This window comes from Calonectris borealis, chromosome 14, assembly GCF_964195595.1.
Source record: "Calonectris borealis chromosome 14, bCalBor7.hap1.2, whole genome shotgun sequence".
In the NCBI taxonomy this organism is placed as follows: domain Eukaryota; kingdom Metazoa; phylum Chordata; class Aves; order Procellariiformes; family Procellariidae; genus Calonectris; species Calonectris borealis.
The window spans coordinates 18,643,287-18,656,151 of NC_134325.1; the positions used below are offsets into that span (position 1 = coordinate 18,643,287).

At 37.4% G+C, this 12,865-nt stretch overlaps 1 protein-coding gene across 1 annotated transcript in view; it reads right to left on the reverse strand.

The window, feature by feature from the left end:
- SHANK2 (SH3 and multiple ankyrin repeat domains 2) overlaps positions 1 to 12,865 on the reverse strand; it is a 316,058-nt gene that overhangs the window by 279,996 nt on the left and 23,197 nt on the right. The gene's annotated exons all lie outside the window — the stretch shown is intronic.

Sequence of the window (12,865 nt, forward strand, 5' to 3'; positions counted from 1 at the left end):
AGAAAGGTATATTTAGGTTGTTAATTGCGACGACCCTGCTCTCATGTATGCCCGTGCATGCCGGTGCAGCACAAAGCACCATAAGGTTCCATCCCTGATAAATAAGTGACACAAAATCATGCAGCATGCTCTGCAGACTGAAAAAATCGATATGCATTCGTTGCTCTTATATATGAGCAGCATCTAGATTTTAAAACTCTCTTCAGTGGTACAGATGGAGTTCGGTTTGGAAAAGCAAGAAGCAATCTGCGTTCCAAATTTCTTTTCCATAGGTGTGGGAGAAAAATGTACTGATCAAACACTATTGGTTTCTTACGCAATTTCAGAGAGCCTGTACATGAAGGTATATTTATTTATTCAATAAATACAAGAACATATCTAGAACTCAATTTCCTTTGGAAATCCATTCTTTTGTAATACCTTAGCAAAGTGTGACAGTTTGACAAGTATTGTTCTGAGCTCAAATCACAACACAGACTTCAGGTTTTTTCAATTAGAGAAGACCTTAAGAATTCAATAAATACAACAAAATGGGTTTTTTTTCTGAACCAGCTGGAAAAATCTATACAGTTACAATAACTATATAATCTAAAATAGAAATGCTGAATACTCATGAATACTGTATTATACTTTCCAAAATCAAAGGGCAAAGTATCATCCCACATTTTGTAGTTGTATTGATTACAGTTGATTTTTGTCTTTGAGGCTACGCCATTGTAGAATAAAACTAGCAGAAGCTTCTTAGTTCACCTCATTATAAAACAAAACCAAATGCTTGATTAATATACTATTAATATCACTAATTCACTCTTTTTCTAACAGCGCTCCTGAATACATATAATATGGATGACATGAAACCTGACCTCAAAAAGATACATATGTTTAAATTATGGAGACACACATTTACATTTACACTCCAAAACTTTATTTAAAAGTAATCAGTTTTGAAGTTGAGATATAATACATCTAATTAGAAATATGTCGGAAGCAAATTACTGTTTTGAGAAGTTTATAGTTGTGTAATATTTTGTACATATAAGAAGATATTAATGATTTTGTTGAAAATATATCAGAACTGAAAGGTTTTATTTGATAAAGTAAAATTAACTAATAAAATTAATTTTATCAATTTGAAGCTTTTTTTTAGGTATAACATTTCCAAGTTTCAGTAAAACTCACTGAAATAAGAGGAATACGACATACATAGAATAAAGAAAAGCAGTAAAATTTAATATCTTTTTCTTTAAATAATAGTCAGTAAAGATTTATACTAAGTGCAGAAATAACCCACATTCTCTACCAGGACAATAAAATGCTGGCAATTTTCCTAAATTACTTTATAGTAATGTTATGAAAGAATATAAGTAAAAAATCATACTCAGCATTTTCATACATGCTTCTTTCCTGGAGAGAAAGTAATTCTTAACAATTTTAATTATATAATGCAACACAAGCTTAATATTATGCATTTCAAAAGGAACTAACTTTGTATATTAATATATTTGATGTCCAGTAGATGGCAAAAATATCATCACCTTTAATCTTCTTGAAACTTAATTTAAACCCCAAAGTATATTTTTTATTCTTTTTCCTTCTGGTCTCCACTTTCTATTTCATCGGACAGCAGGATTAGCTTTACCTTTTGGATGTTTTCTGTATGTTATCTGCTTGAAAGACAATTTCATCTTCATCAGTTCTTGATACAACAAAGCACAATAATGTTACTATCCTTTAAATAGTCCTTTGAAGACAGTTTCTTCACCACTGAAATTTTTTTCTCCAAAAGCATGCTGCTGCTACTGTTCTCAAATTTGCCAGCACATGTTAGCATACTGTGTACAAAAATCTCTTAGCAACAATGTCTTAGTGTCTAACATTTTCCTTCTTCCAACTATGATTCATGGAGCCATCTGTAGTCAGATATTGACATGCAGTATCTTAAAATAGATACCTTACATTTGCTCAACAACTAGTTTTAGCATCTGAAAATATAAATTATGGGAAAGGGCCAATATTTCTTTGAGGCTCTTCATCATTCCCTTGATCATTTTAGCACTGTTTAAACAAAGGCTTGCCATGATCGCTTCGCCTTAGTATTAAGGTCAAAGCATTCATGCTCTCCAGAGCGCAGCAGTAGGCAGCTGGGCTGTGCTGGGTGCAGTCCCTCACGTAAGCCCTCCAAGCAATTCGATGGCTTCCCTGGTGAGGACCACCTCGCACTGGTACCCTGGCTGTTTTTTAACAGTAACCAAAGACTAGGTTTCTAAACTTCAAGTATTGCTACAGGCAGCACTACGATCTAAGCATTTTTCACACCCTTGGAGCGTAAGCCTCATGGAAAGTGCCCTACAATGGGTGGGACAAGGTCAATGTCTCAGCTGGGCAACGACAAAGAGACTTCTGCAGCAGCGGCTGCTGTAGGGAGTGCAACAATGTCCTGCACTCTGTTCAGGGAATTGGAAAAAAATTACAACCGTAGCCTCCCAAGCACTGTTTTTGCCTCCCAAAACTCTTACAAAGTTTTCACTCAGAAGGGAAAGCATCTTGTTTTCAGCTACAGCAAATTATCTATTCGTAACTAAAGACTTTGCACAACACAAGTTATTTGTTGCGATGCAGTGTGAAATTTTGTATAACTTAAAAGAATAGCACAGTACTAAAATCAGGAAATGTTAATTAAAAACAACCACATTCAGTAGAAGAGATTATATAGAAAGATTTGGTAGCATGGCTTTGAAACAATCTTAAGTGTGGGGAACACACTTCCACCCCAGTGAAATCAAATGGAGTTTTGTCCACTTCAAAGGAACTAGGATGTTATCTTAAATATTTTTGAGCAATTCATATTTTAAAAATAAGCAAACATACAACAACGTGCATCCAAATACACAATATGTGTTTAGCTGAGTATTGTCAAGAAAGTACACTGCAAGCATAACAGTGCTGGCACATTTTCATTGCCAAAATGCTGGTTTTGCTTGCAAGAGATTTTACAGCCCCTATGGGTCTTCTGAAATACACTCAGTAGCCACGAAACAGTGCCAGAGCTGGCTAGCTTAGTGAATTCAAGTCAAAATTAAGAGAAGGCTATCACACTGAATGACCTCTTTTTAGTCTCTTTATGTCCTGCAGTGCTGTCTTAGCAGGACTCTGTACCGGAACAACACCTAAAATGCCTTTAGGCAGCCTTGTTCATTTTCCAGTAATCTTACTATGATTTAAAAAGTAGAACCTGTATTTTATTTTACACTGTCCTTTCATGAACATACACAACTGCGTTCTTAAAACTTAACTACTCTTATTCATGAATAAGCCATGACTGAATACCTTCAGATTAAACTAAGCCTGCATGGACACCAAGATAAAAAATGTAAGTCCTTTCCTCACAACATGCGAGCAAATCACTTCTAAATCATCTCACTCTCTCGGCTTTGAAATGCAAACTTAACTCCTATGACAAAAGGATCCGTTGTTATGCACGAACCAGCTTGCCAGAAAGTGTTGAACTGAATACACTGGCAAGTCGATTAAAGTTACCACAAAACATGTCAGAAAGCAAAAAAGGAACACGCAGGCAAATTCATCCCAGGCACAACTTCGCTACTTCACGGCATTTTTTTATTTCCTCCTGTTTCTTTAGATGAGAAATAACTACGATTTTTAGGTTACCCTACTTTGTACAGATTGTATTAAGCCTCCTCCACGGTCACTGCATGTATTGGGAAATTTAATATCTATTTTGAAAGTAGAGAAAAAAAATGACATCTTCTTTCTGCTTCTCTGCTAAAATGCCACCTAGCAAGTCATGCTCAAGTAAGATGCGTTTTTCTACGCTTCTGTTTTAATAATTAATATGAAAAAGAAAAAGCAGTGTGATACACACACATTTACAACTACGGATTCATTCCATGGGAAAATCTAGCTCACGCTGGAAAGAGCCATCAAAAGCCCATTATTACATAATCCTTATTACTGCTACATGGGCGAGCAGTAATTTCAAAGGAGTATTTACTAAGAGCAGATAAAGCCAGGTTGCAGCGTCAGATGAATCAGATAAGACACAGCCAGTAATAAAATTGACTTAATTTTCTTCCTCCCCCCCAATAATATGCTAAATCAAAAAGCCATGAAACGCAATCTTCTTCAGCTGAACTCTTTTAGAAAAAGATGGAGAAAGTGTGCTATTTGCTAGATTTTGCTTTCCTTGAAATTACAGTAAGTGTTGGGTTATACAGAAAATTCAGCTCAAGTGTGTATAGGTCTGTGCTGCTGTAGGGTAAAACCTTTCACCTCTGAAGGCAGTACTACCTCATGGAAAAGCCAAAATGTGCTATATTAGCAGCTTCTTCCCCAAACACTTTCAGAAAAATGTCTTCCTACTCACAGCAGGCAGTAGATACTGCCCACTATTTCACAGTAAAAAGTGTTCATAGGATTCAATTCTGCAAACGCTTAATAATACAGTGTTGCCTAAACTGCTAACCCGAATGGCTGAAAATGCTTTTTGAAAGCCCTTAAGATAAAATGCATCGGGTTAATAAAATACTATGATTATTTTATCTAATACATTTGGTGGATTCATTCCAAACTCTGTGGGTTAACTACAACAAAACCTTTGGAAATAGCAGTCTAGTAAAAGTCAATGCCAATAACATACTCTGATGAAGACGGGCACAGGACGGCAGCGCATGCCAACTGCTTGTCACGAATGTTCTCTCCAAATGGCAATGCGAGAAGATGCTAAGTCTGTCCCAAAGGCATAGACTCTCCATTCTTATAAGCAACAAGAACTCACTCAGATATTGCCAGAAATTAACACTGAATAGCCTGTATAGTCATGCAAAAGCAAGAGATCATGCCACCACATCACCCGACCATCATAACTACGACCATTAATCCGTACTTGCAGGCCTGAAGCGCCCACCAGTCCCACTCACAGGTTGTGCTTGGCACTGCATGGACATAAAATAAAAATATCATTGTTGCCCAGAAATGCAAGTGTAAGTTCATAGAATCATAGAATGGTTTGGGTTGGAAGGGACCTTTAAAGGTCATCTATTCTAACCCTCCTTCAATGAGCAGGGACATCTTCAACCAGATCAGGTTGCTCAGAGTCCCGTCCAACCTGACCTTGAATGTTTGCAGGGATGGGGCATCTACCATCTCTGGGCAACCTGCTCCAGTGTCTCACCACCCTCATCGTAAAAAAATTTCTTCCTTATATCTAGTCAGAAGTTGTGACAATCCGTTTGGATACAAGCAGACAGAGGAACCCAGGAGAACAGCAGGACACCGATGGGCATCCTGGTCATCATGGCAGAAGCAGCCTCAGCACAAAAGTCAGATTTTAGTTTCTCTGGTATTTCTGGTTCATTAGTATTGACTAATTCAATCAGTGTCACTAAAGCTACTACATACACATAACAGCGGCATACAAAATGTAATAATGTATTACATTTTATAAAGAAACTGAATGGTATTAGTTTCATGAAATAACATGGTTTAATAAGAAAAATTTAAATGTAGCAGATTACTGCAAGCATGCTTATCTATGGTTTGTGAAACAAATTTCTCATAAGGTTTAACCTTCTTATACCACACATACAGGTACAGAAATCAAGAATTCATAAAAGAACAACATCTCTCATCTCTCCCACAGTTAAATCTGGAGCAGAGTCTGATATAATACACTCTTCTGCAAGAACACTACGAAAAAATAATACTGGGTATCTGTCACTGTCTAGATGTTTATATGGTGCCTATCATTTCCATTTCGATACATATAAAACCCCGGCAACAATGCAGTACAGATAAATGGACATTTTATATCAATCTTGTTCATATAGCTCCTGTCTCAGGACTAATGAAGTTTTTTGATGTCTTAGAGACACGACATTTATTCACCCCAAATTTGCTCTAAACCAATAAAAATACAAAAACTTCTTCTGATAGACACAACAATGAAACAAAGTATTTCCAATGACAAGATCTAGCATGCTCTTTATAGCTACAGAAAAAAATACGCACGGTTGTCACAGCTGATGTTTTTACAAGGGTAAGACATGCTATGTGTGACTGCTCAGTTATGATCAGGCTATTTAAGAACTTACCCTTGCTGCCTTCTCTTCTGGGATATAGTATAAACAAAATCACAGGAGCAATATTCAACCTTGCTATCAAAACCCTATAATTAAATTAAGATTATACTAATCTCCATTGCCTCTTGCAACTTCACCCATAACAACTAATCGCGTCTGAATCGCACACGAGCCTTTCTTACGTTGAGGCAAGAACTGGTAGTGACCCTTACAATTTAGTTAGCTTAATTTGTTCCCTTTTATAACCTAGTTTCAGTTGCTTCTGAGCTTTTGGAAGTTTATCCATTTGGTGGAAAAACAAACAGATTGGCTCCTAGCTACCTCAGCGACACTCTGTTTTTCCCAGGGAAATCCTGCCGCATGTGAGAACACCTGAGGCATTTCAGCTGGACACCCCCGTGGGGAGTGGGGAGAAAAAGCGCAAAGGGGGAAAAAAAAGGGGTCTCGGATCATTTACATGGAGCACAAGACAAAAGATGGTCTCATGGGCACTCCTCCATAAGTTTACAGTCACATAACAACTGTGTAGCAACAACAGCTTTTTTTTAAAAAAAGACACGTTCTGCAGTAAGTATTTTTAGCATCTCCAAGTGTGGCAATATTTTGCCCTTCTCAGAAGAAGTTAATCATATCATTTCATTTCTTTATGTTTTACTATATTACGTCCATTTGTCTGCTTTTCTGAAAAATGACAGGGGTTAAGACAAAATTTAGGAACGATCAGCCAGCACTATGCAAACCATCACTGGGTCAAGGTGAATGAATTTTAATCCCATTCTGTATCCCCATGTACTTCTCTGCTCCTGTACCTCTTACTCTATCCAGCCCTTACCAAGCCAAGTGACAGTATTAGCGAAAACCCCTTAGGCTGAGGTCCAAATCAGAAGTAGCTGCAATATCTTCAGAAGTAGCTGAGGCAGAAGCATCTTTGCTGTCTTGTGTTTTCAGCAAGACTATTACATTCTGCTTTGTTATCTTCTTGTCACCAGCTGTATAACGAACCAAATATTGACCTTTGGTAATTGTACTTCATGTGCCAGTAAGGAGAAGCATCTGCCTAACAGTTTGTCAATACTTCAAAATTGACAATAGCAGGAAATCTGCTGACACTTGAGGTCATCTCTAACTTGCCATCAAGCGCTTTTCTGTTGGAATTGTTACTTGGAACAATATCTCGTATCTCTACTATTCTCAGGAATATTTTCATTTGGCAACATTTCCCCTAATACCCTAACAGATAACATATCAGCACCACAAAGGCATAAATATGCCCAAGGCGATGTGTAAAATTCCCAAAAAGCCATTTTCTCAAATGAGAACGTGTGTTCCTCTGTATAAATAGCACTTCAAGGTAAGTGATGAGAAAACATATCATAACTAATCATTGTTTGCATCTGGATATATCACCATGAGAACTCTCCTTTTTTTTTTTTTTTAATTTTAATTATGTCTTTTTAAGAAATCACGTTGAGTATGCCTACATATATACATACTAACACACTTTTTTATTTTTAAAGGGAAAATCCATAGTTTGTTCTGGTATGGTCACTTGGGTAGATTTAAAAATGCTAAATGCAACTCTCTAATACCTCTATGTCTCAGTCTTAAAAAGCCATTCTGTAGAATTTTTTATTACAATTATTATTCTAGTACTTTTGGGGTTTTTACACAATTAAAACCTTAAATCTTTTCCTATCAATATCTAAATATCAGAAATAATGAGTAAGTACAAATTAGACTGTACACTCTTTCATGACAGATTGTCTTTTACCTATTATTTCTGTACTGCAAAACACAATGTAACTGATCAACACATGCAGTGACCTAACATAAAAAAAAAAAAAAACAACCAAAGCAAGTATGAATAAATTCCATTATTTGACTCAAATCAGGACAAAAGCTGAAAAAAGCTGAAAGTCTGACTAAAGGCAGAATGCATCATGAGAAAAGAACTGTATTTTTTGCCAGTAATACACAATATTCAATGATGCATTCTTCACACAGGTGCTTCAGGAAAGGAATTAGGATGAAAATAAATACTTGGCAAAAACAAAGTCCTTGTGTAATTCATATGCTCCATTAACACAACAGTTACATATTTTAATATCAAGAGAGAAAACATTACTTTATATTTGTAAAGATGCCTTTTTGAGGCACCGGACAGAGATTTTCAGTTTTAAAATTAGCCTTCTCAGAGTTCCACCCTTTCAAAAATAAGTCAAGAGAAAAAATACTTGAGAAAAACTTCTTGTCCTCTGCCTGTAAATTTCATCAAAAAGATTAAATTCAAATTATAATAAACTAAATCAAAATTGGGTTTTGGGAAGCCATTATAGTGATATGCTGGATAATAAACAAGATCAATTTTTTACAGACCACTAGCAGGGCTGGGAGCATCGCATGCACTTCCACCTTCTGACCCATCCTCCCCGGCCTCCCAGCTCAGTCACTCCAGTCCAAGGCTCCCTCCCCAGCATCACTACGCAAGCAAGACTCCCTTTTTGTACAGGCGGTCCCAATTTCCCTCTAATCTGAATTTCTTTCTCTTCTGCCCTTGATGATCAAAAAATCTCCCCGAGACCCTTATCAATCTTGGTCTTGCTCCATTCACTCTACTCTTTCGGGCTCGGGCTCCCAGCCCAAGTCTCACCTGGTCTTCTACTTTCTCACCCATCTCCAAGCTCAATGTTTACTTACCCATCCCCAGTTGCGCCTGTCTATATTCCCCCCAGCCAGCTTAGCTTCCGAATATGCAGTCTGGTTTTGAAGCCCTGTATTTGAGTCAGACTGCAAACCGGTTTACACTGCCACGTTATTATCATGGAGATCGCTGACAGCATGCAGGGCAATTAAAGAAAACAAACCAAAACAGAACAACATAACACAACAGGGGAGATGGACAAGGAGAGGTGGGTCAACAGAGTTTTTCAGTATGAGCAAAACAACACATGTTTTCCCTCACCCATACTCCGAAATAGCTGAATCATTTTGGTTTTTTCCGAACAATGCCGCCTGAGATACCAGGCATGGGAAATTTCATTTCAAATTATTTAAATCTGGCAAAAATATGAGCAATTAAAAATAGATGTACAGCCAAGACACTGAAAGGAACAATTCTACCTGCAGTGGACTGGGAATATTGCTGTTCCTCCTGCCATCTATGTAACACAAGCATGTTAACCCATGCTGATTTGGGGTAGCCATGGTCAATAATAAGGTACATCTAGAGAGAAATCACTCTCAGGTGCAACTCTGCCATTAAAACGTGTCCCTAAATGGCACCTCAGAATAGTTCTTCTGTATATTTGAACACAAACGCTTCAAAAACACTAACTAATTATTAGCTCTATTAGCTCTAAGCTTGAAAGTGCTTTATAGTCCATATGAAAATATATGAATTATTCATATAGAGCTTCTGCTCACTAAAAGAAAAAAGGAAGAACATGATAAACAAGGTGTATGTTCATTTTAACTTACACAACAGAATTTCAACAGCTTGTAAACACTGCAAAACACTGATATTTCTGACTTACTGGATTCATATTCGCCAGATAGGTAAGAAATTATTTTACATTAATCTAGGAGCACATAAAATGTGTGGAAAACTAAGTAGCTATGGACGTTGATAGGATATCATGTCTTTTCTAAAAGGATATTTTGGGAGGTTTTACTGTAACATCAAAAAAATCCTAAAACCACTGGAAACTTTAAAGCTAACCTATAGCTGGAACAGAAGTTACAGTTCAGCATTTCATAAGCCAGTATATGAGAGCTGTAAATCAATGTCCTGTATGTTGGTGGCAAACATCATGTTTCAGCAAGCTCTATCATAAGGTATGAATGGTTACGGAGGCATCAGCAGTACTTACAGCAGGCATGGTTGAGGGCACGTCCAAGTTCAGTGCTACGAATGAAAGCACAGACCTGCTCCGATTTTCGTTACTTCAAAAGAAAAACAGCCAAGCACAACGTATATAACAGTGTACTGTTAGCTAGCACGTCCAGCTCTGTAATGCTTATATTTTTTTTCCATCTGTTAGCACAGAATAATTAGTGTATAAGGTACTTAGATTACCCAGCCAAGACGGGATGGATAAGTAAGTGATTAATAAACAGAATTGGCAATATAGTATAATGATGTGGCGCAGGTTTCATCTTAACTCTAATTGTTAGTCAGCCTTTAACTGAAATGCACAGTATACAAAAAATTCTCACACTTAGACCCAGGACGGTGATGCAGGAATTGCCCTCATCTTCCTGGAACATACACGGGGAAGACAGAGGGAGGAGATTCACCCTACATCTGTGCAAGTGTTAATACTTATTAGCAGGGGGGGACCCCACAAAAAACATACAGAGAAATTTCTGCTGACCCATATTCTGTTATTGCAGAATACATCCTATCTGCAGCACAATCTATTAAGGTTGACAGTCGCAGACAGACTTTCGGCTATGAGTGACACAACCGTACTCGACACTGATTACTAACTTAATGGACCCCAGTAATCAGTCAGGATATAACACATTCCGTCAAAGGTAGCTAATAAAAGCTTAGGTGCTTAATTGGGAAATACAGGCAAGCTTTTTCGTGGCCTCGACACCTGGCAATGCCATTCCAACACTAACTCTGCTAGACACCGAAAAGGCGAAAAGGACAGCCAGATCCCAGGCAGAGATGTGGACACAGTGTGGGATACCTGAATTAAGTGGCACAGCGTTCAGCCCAGAGTAGTTTTCCTTCCATATGATCCGGTAAACCCATGCTTGCTTTAATAAGCACTGTGATTTGGTAAGAAGTGAACACACGCGCATCTTTTTTTTTTTTTGGTGGTAAAATTACACTACATTCATTGGACACTAATGCAAGATACAAACTCTGCTGCTCTTTTTCATCAAAAGAAATAAAGCTTTGGCAGATCTTGAAAGCAACACACAAATTTCTCCATGTCTGGATACTTTTTTTTTTACAGAATAGCACAGTTTTCATATCATCAATTTTCTAAGCAGCAATTCAAAAGAATCATCCTTCTAGATTTCTGAGAAAAGAACATAATGGAGGTTACTCAAAGGAATAGACGCTGCAGCTACAACCGTTCTCATTATGTACGTATGAGATGCTTCGATGTTCCTTGCTACTGATTACATGAGTAAACATTTTTAGTATGCAAAATCCTATTAACTCAAGGGGATTCTGCATAATTTTATAACAGCTCCACTTGTGGTGTCTGATCGACTGGGTCAGCAACAGACAGATGGCAAAGAATTAATTCTAATGCTGCTTTATTGCAGTGCTGGCGTCAGGGTTTTCTCTACTCACTGCACTCGGAAAAACAAAAACTTCTCCTACATTCCCTACACCTAAAAGTAACACACCATAGAGTAAAAAGATGGAAAGTAATTTCCTTTTTTTAAGTATGTGGATCTAGAAAGGATAAAACAAAGCCAACCTAATTGTCAGTCCTTCTGTCCATGCTAGGGGGAGAGTGAGCAGTCAAAAGCCCAAGCATCAGCAGTGTAACATATAATAAACGATAACAAATGGGATTTTATTCCAAAGGGACAGGAGATAGTTCACTGGTCAGTAAGTGCACTTCCACGGCTACACCCTTCTCTTGAAATTATTTCTTCTGTCTCCTGTGCTCACTTGATTTTATTTAGTTTTAGCTAGTCATCCTTCCCTTCTTGAAGCCCTACAACTATCAGCACTAGCTTTTACAAATATTGTCTTTTCTGCCTTTTTCCCCTGTATTTTTCTGTTCCAAGAGGAAGAACAAGAATGTTGCAGCAGTCAGCACAAAGAGCAAGACAAATGGAAGCTATTCTACTTGCCATTTACCCTCCTCACATAAAATTCTAAAACAAAAAGAAAAGTTAATCTCAAAGACATAAAATAATCTAATCTCTCAAAGTAAAGAGATGCCACTGGAATCCATTCCTCCAGTAATTTGGGTTTTCTCTTATTCCATTTTTTAATCACTCCATAATTCTAAGGTGCAGTGAGATAAGTATTATCTAGTACTTAGTGAATTTGTGCTTAGCATATATTTAGATGACAAACTATTAGCAGTCCGAAAATGATGCCTAAAATTAAATTATTAATGCACTGTTTCCCCAATTTTGGGAAAATGGTCCCAAAAGTAAACAATGATCTGGCTGGGATTTGCAAGCAGAACTCTTAAGCTCTTGAGATACACAACTTGCGTCCAGAAAACCTTCAAAATATGGAGATAATTAAACTGATATAGAAATATTCAGCTGAGGTTTTTTTAAAAGCCTGAAACTCAGAGGTGTTATCTACACGTAGAGGGGCCAACTCAGAGACCCACATGGACATAGTTAATATTCCAACTGTTTCAAAGCATGAGAGAAAAGGCAGTCTTCCTTGAATTCTATGCCAGCATTATCCAAAGTGGGTTGAGGTTGTAATGGGAAAGATACAACAAGCGAAGGTAAATCAGGATTTCTTTTGGTTGAAAGACTCCTTGGTTTTGGGAAATAGCCCCCTCACGTTTCACAACAGGATAGTTCCTTTTAATGGTACTGTGCCATCATTCTTCCAGAAGCACTATTTTCTGTAACTTGAAAAAAATTCTTTCTGTTCCTTTTTCTTAAAACATTACAGCTTTCATCCCTATTTCTCACATGTCAGTTTGCATTATGAATGCTTCTCTGAAGTCCAAGCTAATTAAGACTGCTTCAGAAATAAGGGCTTAAGGTTGTCAGGCATACCTGACAACCCTTTGGACAAACAATTTCCTTCCATTTGA